Genomic DNA, 18,519 nt, shown 5'->3' on the forward strand with positions numbered 1-18,519 from the left:
TTTTAATTGCTTTTATTATCCCTTCATGAAATAAAATTCATTATTTACTTGCTTGGAGTTTTGCTGTTTTTGTGATTGTTTGGTTCAGTATGGACTTCTGTATGTTTTTCCAGTGGTGAAGGAAAGGTCTACAGAAGTCTAGCTGTTTGTGTTCTGAGCAGTGTGTCATTTACAAATACTCAGATTTTCCTATTTAGTTTTACACACCTTATATTTTGCACCCCCTCCCCTCCCTTTTATTGCTTAGGTTTTCGTCTTCAGCGTGCTTTACTATACTATGCCGTTTGCATTTTTTTAATGAATTTCTGCACTGACATGAAGCTTGCCAAATGTCAGATAAGGTAATGTGCAAGAGCCTCAGCCTGAGGGCCCCAGGGGCATTTAGGTCAGTCAAGCATGGACTGGAGCTAGAGGGGGCTCAGGCTGGTTCCAGACTGGCTAGGGATTGGTGCTAGGTTTCATGGGGAGCTAGGGATAGGTAGAGGCTGACTAGGGGGCTAGGGATAGGCACAGTTTGATTACATTATGTATTGTAATTGTTTCTGTATTGGTTGGCTTAGGGGCCTTTAACAAGTTTTTAAACAATAATAAGGCATACTGCTTTAGAGGTGGACAAGCCCATGACTGTGGTGGTACGGTACATGGCCTTCACTTATGCCTCTAGGCCCCACATATGACACTCGCCCCAGGCCCTGCGTACTCTAAGGCCGGCTCTGCCTGGTACACACTTTCAATTATGATTGGCCAATAACTGACCAGTTATACCACCTATGGCTAGGTCCACACTTGTCCGTTCAGGATCAAATCCATTTTAAACGGATCCTTTTTTTCTTTTTTCCTAAACAAAAGAGGCTATGGTAAAGCCACAGGGGACGTTTCCAGTCCGTGGAAACGTCAGCGGGGAGGGGGGTTATTACCCCGCCCCCCCCCCCCCCTTACCTGGGTCCCCCATCCCCGCTCTCCCTCCAGCTAGTGGGGGTCCTTGAAAATGTTGCAAATCCGGACTGCCCGTTCAGGTTTTAAAAACGGGTCCCCCTGAACGCAGACGGATCCCTTTTTTTTATGGGTGAAGAAAACTGCTATCTTTAACACTGGTATCCGTGGCTCCAGTTTTGATCCGGCCTGAAAAACAGAGCCACAGATACGTTAACGGACCAAGTGTGAACCTAGCTATATGTAGTGTGATTGTTTACCTACACTATCTGCTCATTAAATCCAATATCTGTTGGCTCCCATAGTGCATGTTGGTAAGGTTAGTTAGTGATTGGCCAATCATAACTGAAAGTGTGTACCGGATTTACTCACTGGGAAGACTACATCCTATAGGTGCTATGCCTGGGTCACACCATGCAATTTCCTTCAGATAGACCAGCCTTTCTCCACCTTTTTACCCTGGAGGAACCCTGCAAATAACTTTTGGATCACAAGGAACCCCTGCAAGTAATTTTTTGATCTCGAGGAACCCCTGCATTTATTTTGCAGGAGGCATGGTCTTTAAAAGTATGTGTAGCTGTTTATTTCACTGCCCCTATTACACTGCCACTCATTATACTGTTTTCTGAGCCCTCAATTTAGTGCTTCTTGTTACAGTACCACCTATTATAGTGTGCTCTATTATACTTCCCCCACGATGGGGGAAAATGCCAAGGATCCCCTGCAGAGTGCTCAAGGAACCCTGGTTGAGAAAGCCAGAGATAGACGGATTGAATTGATCATTTTCAGCAGATCCGATCTTATTTCAGATCGTTTTTCCAATTAAACTTTCCAAAAACGTCTACAAAAATGCATCAGAAAAATGATCAGAAATCAGATCAGATAGGACCTGTCAGAAATCATTGTTTGGACCCGTCTATCTGACGGGAAATTGCATGGTGTGCATGTACCAGGCATAACAACTAGCTGGAAGCATCTGAGTCATTATCTGATCATGCATGATATGTGTGAAAGTGGAGATTCCATTCTACAATGGGGCACAGTTCCATCTTATATCTGCTTATTAATGTTACTTTTTCTTTATGGTTATGATTGTCTCGCAAGGTTATATTCTCTACCGCAGGCTTATTAACTCCTTCCATAGAGTCAGGATCAGGCCTGTTTTGTAGGGATGTGCGGCCGCCCTGAGGGCGGTGGAGGGCGCAGTGATGGAGGGGGAGCTGCAGCTGTGGGGAGAGCGGCCCGACCTCTCCCTCCCTTCCTCTCCCGGGCCACCCTCCGTGCTCCCCCTCCGATGCAGAGTAAAGCGCAGCAGGAAGCAATGTAGAGAGCAACAGGAAGTAAGGTAGAGGGCAACTCACCTGCCTGAGTTCCAATCGCCGGTCACTAGCCGCTGGCCTCCTCCTCTGCATAGCGCTTATACACACTATACTTCCTGGGGGTACCTATTTAGCAGGAAGTATAGTGTGTATAAGTGGCTATGCAGAGGAGGAGACCAGCGGATAGTGACCGGCGATTGGAACACAGGCAGGTGAGTTACTCTCTACATTCCTGCTGCGCTTTACTCTGCATCGGAGAGGGGAGCACTGAGGGCGGCCTGTGAGAGGAATGGAGGGAAATGTCGGGTCGCTCTCCCCTCGGCTGTCTCCCCTCTCCATGATGGGGGGAAGAGGGTACCTACCTATCTAGCCGATACTGGGGGCAGCTACCTATCTAACCTATACTGGGGGTACCTACCTATCTAACCTATACTGGGGGCACCTACCTATCTAGCCTATATGGGGAAAACCTACCTATCTAACCTATACGGGGGCAGCCTCCTATCTAACCTATACTGGGGGCACCTACCTATCTAGCCTATACTGGGGGTACCTACCTATCTAACCTATACTGGGGGCACCTACCTACCTAGCCTATATTGGGGGGCACCTACCTATCTAACCTATACTGCAAGCACCTACCTATCTAACCTATACTGGGGGAAGCTACCTATCCTATACTGCGAGCACCTACCTGTCTAAACTATATTGGAGGCAGCTACCTATCTAACCTATACTGGAAGTACCTACCTATCTAAACTATACTGGGAGTACCTACCTATCTAATCTATACTGGGGGCAGCTACCTATCTAACCTATATTGCTGGTACCTACCTATCTAACCTATACTGGGTCAGCTACCTATCTAACCTTTATTGCTGGTACCTACCTATCTAACGTATACTGGGGGCAGCTACCTATCTAACCTATATTGCAGGTACCTACCTGTCTGAAGAAACCCGACGCCGGGTGAAACGCGTCACGTAAGGCTGCGATCATGTGACGGATCTCTGTGTACGGCCTCGCTCTCTCCCCCCAGCATCCTGGTTCCTGCTTCAAAACGCCTGAACAGCAGAAGTAGCCGGTGCACATAAACGGACGTCGGCAGATGAGTGGCACGCAAGGGAACCTGGCATATGGAGGTTGCTAATGCCGGAAGTACCCGCCATTATAGCGTAACACTCTTATACAAAAGGACAGGTGAGTCCCGGCGAGTGTCGGTCTGCTTAGAAAAATTGCTGGGTATGTTCTGCATATAAAAAGGGGAGCTAAAGTAAGAGGCTGAAGTCTATTCATCATATGCTGTCCATGACATATGGCACATGACCCGGATACCTATAGAGAACATCACAAGGATTAATAGCATCCGGAGTTTACATAAAGGGGGCCCGAACAAATACGCTATTAATAACTGTTGTTTATGCTTGAATAATAGAAGTGCACTCCAAATTCATCTAGCGCTAGGCCTACCATCCTCTATGAGAACTGCAGCCATTTTTATGGTTTTAAAAGGGGGGGGAGGGGGGGGGGGTTGTTCACACTATGCTTTTGGAATAAAAAATATTTTCGATATGTTGTATATGAGGCTCCCGACTAACTTTTTTGTCATACTTACCTATTTAACCTATACGGGGGGCCGCTACCTATCTAATCTGTACTGGGTGCTTCTACCTATCTAACCTATACTGGAGGAACCTACCTATCTAGCCTGTACTGGGGGCACCTACCTATCTAACCTATATTGGGGGCAGATACCTATCTAACATACTGGGGGCACCTACCTATCTAGCCAGTACTGGGGGCATCTACCTATCTAACCTGTACTGGGGGCACCTACCTATCTAGCCTTTACTGGGGGCAGCTACCTATCTAACCTATATTGGAGGCACCTAACTAACTAACCTATACTGGGGGCACCTACCTATGTAACATGCTGGGGGCAACTTTTCTGGCTACCTATATTGGAGGCACCCACCTAGCTAACCTGTACTGGGGACGCCTACCTATCTAACCTATAGAGGCGACACCTGCCTATCTAACCTATGCCGGGACAACTATACTACATACCTATACTGGAGGCACCTACCTGGCTAACCTATACTGTGGGGACCTATAGCTGGCTACCTATACTGGGGCACCTATGCCTGGCTACCTATACTGGTGGGACTTATAGCTGGCTACCTATACTGAGTGCAACTAGACCTGGCTAACCTATACTGCGGGCACCTATACCTGGCTCCACATGGAGGGGGGAGGGTGCCCTCGCCCTGGGTGTATTTTTGCCTAGAAACTGCCCTGGCCAGGATTACCTGATGATCTCACACTACTCAGCTGGGTATAGATAGAGGATGCTGGGAGCCTCTGGCACCCGCCCTCTCAGGTGGTGCTTTTCACTGCTGTTCTAGTATGGATGCACATTGGGGTAGAGGACTGAAAGGAAAGCAGATCTTGGTCACTCTGCAGTACTGGAGGCCGGGTGCCGGGTTCTGCAGAGAATACATCCTGTAAGACAGTCCTGCAGCTCTACAAATGGGAGAGGTACCCAAAAGTCATTTCTCACCACCATTTACAACTGATTGAAAGAGCGTGACTGTATACGCCGGCCCTGAAACATGGTCACACTTGATAGTAATCTGGCGTTACAATTTATAGGAGGACAGGGTGGCAACAATTCTCCAGTTATTTCATGCAACAGCTATGAATTGCTGCTATGAATTGTTACTCTGTGCTAGTATATGGTCCTGAAAAAGCATCACACTTGATAGATACATTTTCCAACAAGCCTACACACTCCAACTTCGGCCACTCCCACATCAACCTCTGGCAAAGTTGTGCTCCTCACTAGGAAACCTAAAAACACATCACCTCTTGGTATACATGCAGGGCCGGTTTAAGCAACAATGGGGCCCCAGGGCAAAATAAACCTGGGGGCCCCCCATCAGATACCCCGGAACAAAAATCGTCATTAAGGGACCTTTTTTGCAGCTGGTATTGTCAGGGTGTAAAGCCCCAATCCGTCGGAGCTCCACATTCTGGCTATCCCAGCCTGCATGGGGGACGGGGGTTAAAAAGTTTCAGGAGGGGGGACCCCACATAATTAAAAAAAAAATCCCACACTCTAAACATACAAAAAAAAAATGGGAAAATAGGAAAAAGTGCCAGGGATCTTCATACAGCCATATTGTGGCTGTATAGCGATCTCTGGCCAAAGCGCTGCGGCTGCATATGGACCCCCTGGAAACCCCATCAGGAAATTCATTGCTCTTTCCTTTGGTACATGTAAAATTACACTACCGTTAGGTTTGTTACTGAAAGTGACATTTACCGCATTTAAAAGTATACTTTTTTTCCTTCGAAACTTTAAAATCGATTTTCTCAAAAACTGGAAGGTCTTTTTGAAAAATATTTTTTTTCCTCTTCTTCCCAATGATCTCCTTAACATATCCTGCAAATATAGGGATTTTAGCATTTAAGGTGGTTTTGCTATTAACCGTTAAAGTCGGCGGGTTTTTAAATGTGTAATTTTTTTTCCTTTGAAACTTTAACCTCCCTGGCGGTAAGCCCGTGCTGAGCACGGGCTATGCCGCGCAGGGGGATTTCTCAGGCCCTGCTGGGCCGATTTGCACAGTTTTTGGTTTGCAACACGCAGCTAGCACTTTGCTAGCTGCGTGTGCAGTCTGATCACCGCCGCTCTGCGGCGATTATGTGCCTCCGCTCGCCGCGCCGCCCCCCCCCCCCCCCCAGACCCCGTACGCTGCCTGGCCAATCAGTGCCAGGCAGCGCTAAGGGGTAGGCCGGGACTCCCAATGACGTCACGACGTCGATGACGTCGGTGACGTCATGCCGTCCGTCGCCATGGCGACGGGGGAAGCCCTCCAGGAGATCCCGTTCTTTGAGCTGGGGGGATGCCGCTGAGCAGCGGCTATCATGTAGCGAGACTTTGTCTCGCTACATGAAAAAAAAAAAATATATTAAAAAAAAAAGATTTGCTGCCCCCTGGCGGATTTTTTGCAAACCGCCAGGAGGGTTAAAATCAGTTTTCTCAAAACCTATAAGGTCTTTTTGAAAAAAATTGTTTCCTCTTGTAGCCACTGGGGGCCCCTAAAGGCTCTGTGGCAATTTCCTCCTTTGCCTCTATGGTAGCGCCGGCCCTGTATATATGTTGTTTACTACCCCATCGCCCCAATTCTCATAGATTGTAAGCTTACAAGGACAAGGCTCTCTCAACATGTTGCGTCATGTAACATTTGTCACTGTAATTACTTTGTCTACCAAGTCTAAATTTTGAGCCAGTGCATTTATATTTGGTATACACATTTTTTCTGTACTACAATACACCCCATGTTTTTACTTACTTTCTACCGCGTACAGTAATTTGTTGGTGCTTGGAGTGCTTTTGGTGGGGAGCGTTTCTGCTCTTTGCTGAAAGCCGGTATTCAGCAAAGCACTGTGGTAAATCCTTGCAGTGCCTGCGGTGTGCTTTATATCGCAAAGGTGCACTGCATGCAACATGTTGGTGGTAGTTAGTATGCCATCCTGATTCTCTGGAATGAGACTCAAAAAACGCAATCACTGCACCATGTAGCCACAATTGCTTGGTAAAAATACAATCACACTCCATAGGCGATTGTGATTTGCCTTTTGCGATTCCAATGTTGAACCAGGCCTAAGGGGGACCAACTGGATTCCAATTATCAGGTAATCGTCGTATGTCCAGACATTACACTTGAGGGTGAGAGAGTGGTACCCATGATGACCACCTATCCCCATTATCCCTCTTCAAAACTGCCATCCCCTAGACCTCTCTCACTCCCTTCTCCCAACCCGCCCTAAGAGTCTACCTTGCCATGGTGGGCCGGCTTACAATCCTATTGGCCAAAATGTGATTTACTTCTAGCCAATTGGATTAGCCAAAGCCCTCTGCCAAAAAAGAATATAATAAACCATCTTAGAGGGAGATCAACTAATTAGGGCCCTTTTGTATTAGGCATGTTACAATTCAAAGATTGTATCGTGCCCATTCTGCCAATAGCAACAGCACAGCGATGGACATGTAATTTGCATTGCTGGGTTTTTGCTTTGTGCAATTGGTATTTTCCAGAATTACGATTGTTGGCCTGCATCTTTTTTGTTTTGTTTGCGCTTCTATGCTTTGTAACTTTTTGGAGAGGATTGGTATGGCTGTGGGGAGGAGGAGGCCATAACTAGAACTTGGCAGCATATTTAAATCATTTTAAATATGCCCCTGAGTTCTACACTGCAGGTTGCAACAATTTGTAATCACCAATCAAATTCTCTCAAGGGCCAGTTCACACTTGTTGTGCTTTTGGTGGGGAGCGTTTCTGCTCTTTGCTGATAGCCGGTATTCAGCAAAGCACTGTGGTAAATGCTTGCAGTGCCTGCGGTGTGCATATGTCGCAAAGGTGCACTGCATGCAACATGTTGGTGATAGTTAGTATGCCATTCTCATTCTCTGGAATGAGACTCGAAAAACGCAATCACTGCAACATGGAGCCACAATTGCTTGGTAAAAATGCAATCACACTCCATAGGTGATTGTGATTTTCCTTTTGCGATCCCAATGTTGAACCAGGCCTAAGGGGGACCAACTGGATCCCAATTATTTATCAGGTGGTCGTCATGTTTCCAGACATTACACTTGAGGGTGTAAGAGTGATACCCATGATGGCCACCTATCCCCATTATCCCTCTTCAAAACTGCCATCCCCTAGACCTCTCTCACTCCCTTTCCCCAACTCGCCCTAAGAGTCTACCTTGCCATGGTGGGCCAGCTTACAATCCTATTGGCCAAAATGTGATTTACTTTTAGCCAATTGGATTAGCCAAAGTACTCTGCCAAAAAAGAATATATTAAACCATCTTAGAGGGAGATCAACTAATTAGGGCCCTTTTGAATTAGGCATGTTACGATTCAAAAATTGTATCGTGCCCATTGTGCCAATAGCAACAGCACAGCGATGAACATGTAATTTGCATTGCTGGGTTTTTGCTAGTGCAATTGGTATATTCCAGAATTACGATTGTCGGCCTGCATCTTTTTTGTTTTGTTTGCGCTTCTATGCTTTGTAACTTTTTGGAGAGGATTGGCATGGCTGTGGGGAGGAGGAGGCCATAACTAGAACTTGGCGGCATATTTAAAGCATTTTAAATATGCCCCTGAGTTCTACACTGCAGGTTGCAACAATTTGTAATCACCAATCAAATTCTCCCAAGGGCCAGTTCACACTTGTTGTGCTTTTGGTGGGGAGCGTTTCTGCTCTTTGCTGATAGCCGGTATTCAGCAAAGCACTGTGGTAAATCCTTGCAGTGCCTGCGGTGTGCATATGTCGCAAAGGTGCACTGCATGCAACATGTTGGTGATAGTTAGTATGCCATTCTCATTCTCTGGAATGAGACTCGAAAAACGCAATCAATGCAACATGGCGCCACAATTGCTTGGTAAAAATACAATCACACACCATAGGCGATTGTGATTTGCCTTTTGCGATCCCAATGTTGAACCGGGCCTAAGGGGGACCAACTGGATCCCAATTATTTATCAGGTGGTCGTCATGTTTCCAGACATTACACTTGAGGGTGTAAGAGTGATACCCATGATGGCCACCTATCCCCATTATCCCTCTTCAAAACTGCCATCCCCTAGACCTCTCTCACTCCCTTTCCCCAACCCGCCCTAAGAGTCTACCTTGCCATGGTGGGCCGGCTTACAATCCTATTTGGCCAAAATGTGATTTACTTTTAGCCAATTGGATTAGCCAAAGTACTCTGCCAAAAAAGAATATAATAAACCATCTTAGAGGGAGATCAACTAATTAGGGCCCTTTTGTATTAGGCATGTTACGATTCAAAAATTGTATTGTGCCCATTGTGCCAATAGCAACAGCACAGCGATGAACATGTAATTTGCATTGCTGGGTTTTTGCTAGTGCAATTGGTATTTTCCAGAATTACGATTGTCGGCCTGCATCTCTTTTGTTTTGTTTGCGCTTCTATGCTTTGTAACTTTTTGGAGAGGATTGGTATGGCTGTGGGGCGGAGGAGGCCATAACTAGAACTTGGCGGTATATTTAAATCATTTTAAATATGCCCCTGAGTTCTACACTGCAGGTTGCAACAATTTGTAATCACCAATCAAATTCTCTCAAGGGCCAGTCTACACTTGTTGTGCTTTTGGTGGGGAGCGTTTATGCTCTTTGCTGATAGCCGGTATTCAGCAAAGCACTGTGGTAAAACCTTGTAGTGCCTGCGGTGTGCATATGTCGCAAAGGTGCACTGCATGCAACATGTTGGTGATAGTTAGTATGCCATTCTCATTCTCTGGAATGAGACTCGAAAAACGCAATCACTGCAACATGGAGCCACAATTGCTTGGTAAAAATGCAATCACACTCCATAGGCGATTGTGATTTGCCTTTTGCAATCCCAATGTTGAACCAGGCCTAAGGGGGACCAACTGGATCCCAATTATTTATCAGGTGGTCGTCATGTTTCCAGACATTACACTTGAGGGTGTAAGAGTGATACCCATGATGGCCACCTATCCCCATTATCCCTCTTCAAAACTGCCATCCCCTAGACCTCTCTCACTCCCTTTCCCCAACTCGCCCTAAGAGTCTACCTTGCCATGGTGGGCCAGCTTACAATCCAATTGGCCAAAATGTGATTTACTTTTAGCCAATTGGATAAGCCAAAGTACTCTGCCAAAAAAGAATATAATAAACCATCTTAGAGGGAGATTAACTAATTAGGGCCCTTTTGTATTAGGCATGTTACGATTCAAAAATTGTATTGTGCCAATAGCAACAGCACAGCGATGAACATGTAATTTGCATTGCTGGGTTTTTGCTAGTGCAATTGGTATATTCCAGAATTACGATTGTCGGCCTGCATCTTTTTTGTTTTGTTTGCGCTTCTATGCTTTGTAACTTTTTGGAGAGGATTGGTATGGCTGTGGGGAGGAGGAGGCCATAACTAGAACTTGGCGGTATATTTAAATCATTTTAAATATGCCCCTGAGTTCTACACTGCAGGTTGCAACAATTTGTAATCACCAATCAAATTCTCTCAAGGGCCAGTTCACACTTGTTGTGCTTTTGGTGGGGAGCGTTTCTGCTCTTTGCTGATAGCCGGTATTCAGCAAAGCACTGTGGTAAATCCTTGTAGTGCCTGCGGTGTGCATATGTCGCAAAGGTGCACTGCATGCAACATGTTGGTGATAGTATGCCATTCTCATTCTCTGGAATGAGACTCGAAAAACGCAATCACTGCAACATTGAGCCACAATTGCTTTGTAAAAATGCAATCACACTCCATAGGCGATTGTGATTTGCCTTTTGCAATCCCAATGTTGAGCCAGGCCTAAGGGGGACCAACTGGATCCCAATTATTTATCAGGTGGTCGTCATGTTTCCAGACATTACCTCTTGAGGGTGTAAGAGTGATACCCATGATGGCCACCTATCCCCATTATCCCTCTTCAAAACTGCCATCCCCTAGACCTCTCTCACTCCCTTTCCCCAACCCGCCTTAAGAGTCTACCTTGCCATGGTGGGCCGGCTTACAATCCTATTTGGCCAAAATGTGATTTACTTTTAGCCAATTGGATTAGCCAAAGTACTCTGCCAAAAAAGAATATAATAAACCATCTTAGAGGGAGATCAACTAATTAGGGCCCTTTCGTATTAGGCATGTTACGATTCAAAAATTGTATCGTGCCCATTGTGCCAATAGCAACAGCACAGCGATGAACATGTAATTTGCATTGCTGGGTTTTTGCTAGTGCAATTGGTATTTTCCAGAATTACGATTGTCGGCCTGCATCTTTTTTGTTTTGTTTGCGCTTCTATGCTTTGTAACTTTTTGGAGAGGATTGGTATGGCTGTGGGGCGGAGGAGGCCATAACTAGAACTTGGCGGTATATTTAAATCATTTTAAATATGCCCCTGAGTTCTACACTGCAGGTTGCAACAATTTGTAATCACCAATCAAATTCTCTCAAGGGCCAGTTTACACTTGTTGTGCTTTTGGTGGGGAGCGTTTCTGCTCTTTGCTGATAGCCGGTATTCAGCAAAGCACTGTGGTAAATCCTTGTAGTGCCTGCGCTGTGCATATGTCGCAAAGGTGCACTGCATGCAACATGTTGGTGGTAGTTAGTATGCCATTCTCATTCTCTGGAATGAGACTCGAAAAACGCAATCACTGCAACATGGAGCCACAATTGCTTGGTAAAAATGCAATCACACTCCATAGGCGATTGTTATTTGCCTTTTGCGATCCTAATGTTGAACCAGGCCTAAGGGGGACCAACTGGATCCCAATTATTTATCAGGTGGTCGTCATGTTTCCAGACATTACACTTGAAGGTGTAAGAGTGATACCCATGATGGCCACCTATCCCCATTATCCCTCTTCAAAACTGCCATCCCCTAGACCTCTCTCACTCCCTTCCCCCAACCCGCCCTAAGAGTCTACCTTGACATGGTGGGCCGGCTTACAATCCTATTGGCCAAAACGTGATTTACTTTTAGCCAATTGGATTAGCCAAAGTACTCTGCCAAAAAAGAATATAATAAAGCATCTTAGAGGGAGATCAACTAATTAGGGCCCTTTTGTATTAGGCATGTTACGATTCAAAAATTGTATTGTGCCCATTGTGCCAATAGCAACAGCACAGCGATGAACATGTAATTTGCATTGCTGGGTTTTTGCTAGTGCAATTGGTATTTTCCAGAATTACGATTGTCGGCCTGCATCTTTTTTGTTTTGTTTGCGCTTCTATGCTTTGTAACTTTTTGGAGAGGATTGGTATGGCTGTGGGGCGGAGAAGGCCATAACTAGAACTTGGCGGTATATTTAAATCATTTTAAATATGCCCCTGAGTTCTACACTGCAGGTTGCAACAATTTGTAATCACCAATCAAATTCTCTCAAGGGCCAGTTCACACTTGTTGTGCTTTTGGTGGGGAGCGTTTATGCTCTTTGCTGATAGCCGGTATTCAGCAAAGCACTGTGGTAAATCCTTGTAGTGCCTGCGGTGTGCATATGTCGCAAAGGTGCACTGCATGCAACATGTTGGTGATAGTTAGTATGCCATTCTCATTCTCTGGAATGAGACTCGAAAAACGCAATCACTGCAACATGGAGCCACAATTGCTTGGTAAAAATGCAATCACACTCCATAGGCGATTGTGATTTTCCTTTTGCGATCCCTATGTTGAACCAGGCCTAAGGGGGACCAACTGGATCCCAATTATTTATCAGGTGGTCGTCATGTTTCCAGACATTACACTTGAGGGTGTAAGAGTGATACCCATGATGGTAACCTATCCCCATTATCCCTCTTCAAAACTGCCATCCCCTAGACCTCTCTCACTCCCTTTCCCCAACTCGCCCTAAGAGTCTACCTTGCCATGGTGGGCCAGTTTACAATCCTATTGGCCAAAACGTGATTTACTTTTAGCCAATTGGATTAGCCAAAGTACTCTGCCAAAAAAGAATATAATAAAGCATCTTAGAGGGAGATCAACTAATTAGGGCCCTTTTGTATTAGGCATGTTACGATTCAAAAATTGTATTGTGCCCATTGTGCCAATAGCAACAGCACAGCGATGAACATGTAATTTGCATTGCTGGGTTTTTGCTAGTGCAATTGGTATTTTCCAGAATTACGATTGTCGGCCTGCATCTTTTTTGTTTTGTTTGCGCTTCTATGCTTTGTAACTTTTTGGAGAGGATTGGTATGGCTGTGGGGCGGAGAAGGCCATAACTAGAACTTGGCGGTATATTTAAATCATTTTAAATATGCCCCTGAGTTCTACACTGCAGGTTGCAACAATTTGTAATCACCAATCAAATTCTCTCAAGGGCCAGTTCACACTTGTTGTGCTTTTGGTGGGGAGCGTTTATGCTCTTTGCTGATAGCCGGTATTCAGCAAAGCACTGTGGTAAATCCTTGTAGTGCCTGCGGTGTGCATATGTCGCAAAGGTGCACTGCATGCAACATGTTGGTGATAGTTAGTATGCCATTCTCATTCTCTGGAATGAGACTCGAAAAACGCAATCACTGCAACATGGAGCCACAATTGCTTGGTAAAAATGCAATCACACTCCATAGGTGATTGTGATTTTCCTTTTGCGATCCCAATGTTGAACCAGGCCTAAGGGGGACCAACTGGATCCCAATTATTTATCAGGTGGTCGTCATGTTTCCAGACATTACACTTGAGGGTGTAAGAGTGATACCCATGATGGCCACCTATCCCCATTATCCCTCTTCAAAACTGCCATCCCCTAGACCTCTCTCACTCCCTTTCCCCAACTCGCCCTAAGAGTCTACCTTGCCATGGTGGGCCAGCTTACAATCCTATTGGCCAAAATGTGATTTACTTTTAGCCAATTGGATTAGCCAAAGTACTCTGCCAAAAAAAGAATATATTAAACCATCTTAGAGGGAGATCAACTAATTAGGGCCCTTTTGTATTAGGCATGTTACGATTCAAAAATTGTATCGTGCCCATTGTGCCAATAGCAACAGCACAGCGATGAACATGTAATTTGCATTGCTGGGTTTTTGCTAGTGCAATTGGTATATTCCAGAATTACGATTGTCGGCCTGCATCTTTTTTGTTTTGTTTGCGCTTCTATGCTTTGTAACTTTTTGGAGAGGATTGGCATGGCTGTGGGGAGGAGGAGGCCATAACTAGAACTTGGCGGCATATTTAAAGCATTTTAAATATGCCCCTGAGTTCTACACTGCAGGTTGCAACAATTTGTAATCACCAATCAAATTCTCCCAAGGGCCAGTTCACACTTGTTGTGCTTTTGGTGGGGAGCGTTTCTGCTCTTTGCTGATAGCCGGTATTCAGCAAAGCACTGTGGTAAATCCTTGCAGTGCCTGCGGTGTGCATATGTCGCAAAGGTGCACTGCATGCAACATGTTGGTGATAGTTAGTATGCCATTCTCATTCTCTGGAATGAGACTCGAAAAACGCAATCAATGCAACATGGCGCCACAATTGCTTGGTAAAAATACAATCACACACCATAGGCGATTGTGATTTGCCTTTTGCGATCCTAATGTTGAACCAGGCCTAAGGGGGACCAACTGGATCCCAATTATTTATCAGGTGGTCGTCATGTTTCCAGACATTACACTTGAGGGTGTAAGAGTGATACCCATGATGGCCACCTATCCCCATTATCCCTCTTCAAAACTGCCATCCCCTAGACCTCTCTCACTCCCTTTCCCCAACCCGCCCTAAGAGTCTACCTTGCCATGGTGGGCCGGCTTACAATCCTATTTGGCCAAAATGTGATTTACTTTTAGCCAATTGGATTAGCCAAAGTACTCTGCCAAAAAAGAATATAATAAACCATCTTAGAGGGAGATCAACTAATTAGGGCCCTTTTGTATTAGGCATGTTACGATTCAAAAATTGTATTGTGCCAATAGCAACAACACAGCGATGAACATGTAATTTGCATTGCTGGGTTTTTGCTAGTGCAATTGGTATTTTCCAGAATTACGATTGTCGGCCTGCATCTTTTTTGTTTTGTTTGCGCTTCTATGCTTTGTAACTTTTTGGAGAGGATTGGTATGGCTGTGGGGCGGAGGAGGCCATAACTAGAACTTGGCGGTATATTTAAATCATTTTAAATATGCCCCTGAGTTCTACACTGCAGGTTGCAACAATTTGTAATCACCAATCAAATTCTCTCAAGGGCCAGTTCACACTTGTTGTGCTTTTGGTGGGGAGCGTTTCTGCTCTTTGCTGATAGCCGGTATTCAGCAAAGCACTGTGGTAAATCCTTGTAGTGCCTGCGGTGTGCATATGTCGCAAAGGTGCACTGCATGCAACATGTTGGTGGTAGTTAGTATGCTATTCTCATTCTCTGGAATGAGACTCGAAAAACGCAATCACTGCAACATGGAGCCACAATTGCTTGGTAAAAATGCAATCACACTCCATAGGCGATTGTGATTTGCCTTATGCGATCCTAATGTTGAACCAGGCCTAAGGGGGACCAACTGGATCCCAATTATTTATGAGGTGGTCGTCATGTTTCCAGACATTACACTTGAAGGTGTAAGAGTGATACCCATGATGGCCACCTATCCCAATTATCCCTCTTCAAAACTGCCATCCCCTAGACCTCTCTCACTCCCTTCCCCCAACCCGCCCTAAGAGTCTACCTTGACATGGTGGGCCGGCTTACAATCCTATTGGCCAAAACGTGATTTACTTTTAGCCAATTGGATTAGCCAAAGTACTCTGCCAAAAAAGAATATAATAAACCATCTTAGAGGGAGATCAACTAATTAGGGCCCTTTTGTATTAGGCATGTTACGATTCAAAAATTGTATTGTGCCCATTGTGCCAATAGCAACAGCACAGCGATGAACATGTAATTTGCATTGCTGGGTTTTTGCTAGTGCAATTGGTATATTCCAGAATTACGATTGTCGGCCTGCATCTTTTTTGTTTTGTTTGCGCTTCTATGCTTTGTAACTTTTTGGAGAGGATTGGTATGGCTGTGGGGAGGAGGAGGCCATAACTAGAACTTGGCGGCATATTTAAAGCATTTTAAATATGCCCCTAAGTTCTACACTGCAGGTTGCAACAATTTGTAATCAACAATCAAATTCTCTCAAGGGCCAGTTCACAGTTGTTGTGCTTTTGGTGGGGAGCGTTTCTGCTCTTTGCTGATAGCCGGTATTCAGCAAAGCACTGTGGTAAATTCATGCAGTGCCTGCGGTGTGCATATGTCGCAAAGGTGCACTGCATGCAACATGTTGGTGATAGTTACTATGCCATTCTCATTCTCTGGAATGAGACTCGAAAAATGCAATCACTGCAACATGGAGCCAGAATTGCTTGGTAAAAATGCAATTACACTCCACAGGCGATTGTGATTTGCCTTTTGCGATCCCAATGTTGAACCAGGCCTAAGGGGGACCAACTGGATCCCAATTATTTATCAGGTGGTCGTCATGTTTCCAGACATTACACTTGAGGGTGTAAGAGTGATACCCATGATGGCCACCTATCCCCATTATCCCTCTTCAAAACTGCCATCCCCTAGACCTCTCTCACTCCCTTTCCCCAACTCGCCCTAAGAGTCTACCTTGCCATGGTGGGCCAGCTTACAATCCTATTGGCCAAAATGTGATTTACTTTTAGCCAATTGGATTAGCCAAAGTACTCTGCCAAAAAAGAATATATTAAACCATCTTAGAGGGAGATCAACTATTTAGGGCCCTTTTGTATTAGGCATGTTACGATTCAAAAATTGTATTGTGCCCATTGTGCCAATAGCAACAGCACAGCGATGAACATGTAATTTGCATTGCTGGGTTTTTGCTAGTGCAATTGGTATATTCCAGAATTACGATTGTCGGCCTGCATCTTTTTTGTTTTGTTTGCGCTTCTATGCTTTGTAACTTTTTGGAGAGGATTGGTATGGCTGTGGGGAGGAGGAGGCCATAACTAGAACTTGGCGGCATATTTAAAGCATTTTAAATATGCCCCTGAGTTCTACACTGCAGGTTGCAACAATTTGTAATCACCAATCAAATTCTCTCAAGGGCCAGTTCACACTTGTTGTGCTTTTGGTGGGGAGCGTTTCTGCTCTTTGCTGATAGCCGGTATTCAGCAAAGCACTGTGGTAAATCCTTGCAGTGCCTGCGGTGTGCATATGTCGCAAAGGTGCACTGCATGCAACATGTTGGTGATAGTTAGTATGCCATTCTCATTCTCTGGAATGAGACTCGAAAAACGCAATCAATGCAACATGGCGCCACAATTGCTTGGTAAAAATACAATCACACACCATAGGCGATTGTGATTTGCCTTTTGCGATCCCAATGTTGAACCAGGCCTAAAGGGGACCAACTGGATCCCAATTATTTATCAGGTGGTCGTCATGTTTCCAGACATTACACTTGAGGGTGTAAGAGTGATACCCATGATGGCCACCTATCCCCATTATCCCTCTTCAAAACTGCCATCCCCTAGACCTTTCTCACTCCCTTTCCCCAACTCGCCCTAAGAGTCTACCTTGCCATGGTGGGCCGGCTTACAATCCTATTTGGCCAAAATGTGATTTACTTTTAGCCAATTGGATTAGCCAAAGTACTCTGCCAAAAAAGAATATAATAAACCATCTTAGAGGGAGATCAACTAATTAGGGCCCTTTTGTATTAGGCATGTTACGATTCAAAAATTGTATTGTGCCCATTGTGCCAATAGCAACAGCACAGCGATGAACATGTAATTTGCATTGCTGGGTTTTTGCTAGTGCAATTGGTATTTTCCAGAATTACGATTGTCGGCCTGCATCTTTTTTGTTTTGTTTGCGCTTCTATGCTTTGTAACTTTTTGGAGAGGATTGGTATGGCTGTGGGGCGGAGAAGGCCATAACTAGAACTTGGCGGTATATTTAAATCATTTTAAATATGCCCCTGAGTTCTACACTGCAGGTTGCAACAATTTGTAATCACCAATCAAATTCTCTCAAGGGCCAGTTCACACTTGTTGTGCTTTTGGTGGGGAGCGTTTATGCTCTTTGCTGATAGCCGGTATTCAGCAAAGCACTGTGGTAAATCCTTGTAGTGCCTGCGGTGTGCATATGTCGCAAAGGTGCACTGCATGCAACATGTTGGTGATAGTTAGTATGCCATTCTCATTCTCTGGAATGAGACTCGAAAAACGCAATCACTGCAACATGGAGCCACAATTGCTTGGTAAAAATACAATCACACACCATAGGCGATTGTGATTTGCCTTTTGCGATCCCAATGTTGAACCAGGCCTAAAGGGGACCAACTGGATCCCAATTATTTATCAGGTGGTCGTCATGTTTCCAGACATTACACTTGAGGGTGTAAGAGTGATACCCATGATGGCCACCTATCCCCATTATCCCTCTTCAAAACTGCCATCCCCTAGACCTCTCTCACTCCCTTTCCCCAACCCGCCCTAAGAGTCTACCTTGCCATGGTGGGCCGGCTTACAATCCTATTTGGCCAAAATGTGATTTACTTTTAGCCAATTGGATTAGCCAAAGTACTCTGCCAAAAAAGAATATAATAAACCATCTTAGAGGGAGATCAACTAATTAGGGCCCTTTTGTATTAGGCATGTTACGATTTAAAAATTGTATCGTGCCCATTGTGCCAATAGCAACAGCACAGCGATGAACATGTAATTTGCATTGCTGGGTTTTTGCTAGTGCAATTGGTATTTTC

The 18,519-nt window shown here is 45.0% G+C and overlaps 1 long non-coding RNA gene across 1 annotated transcript in view; it reads left to right on the top strand.

The window, feature by feature from the left end:
* Positions 1-3,192: 3,192 nt before the first annotated feature.
* LOC137534992 (uncharacterized) overlaps positions 3,193-18,519 on the top strand; it is a 175,765-nt gene continuing 160,438 nt past the window's right edge. The window contains exon 1 of the long non-coding RNA XR_011024390.1: positions 3,193-3,452. This is a non-coding gene — a long non-coding RNA (uncharacterized lncRNA). The remainder of the gene's footprint in view (positions 3,453-18,519) is intronic.

This window comes from Hyperolius riggenbachi, chromosome 10 (genome assembly GCF_040937935.1).
Source record: "Hyperolius riggenbachi isolate aHypRig1 chromosome 10, aHypRig1.pri, whole genome shotgun sequence".
NCBI classification, from domain to species: Eukaryota; Metazoa; Chordata; class Amphibia; order Anura; family Hyperoliidae; genus Hyperolius; species Hyperolius riggenbachi.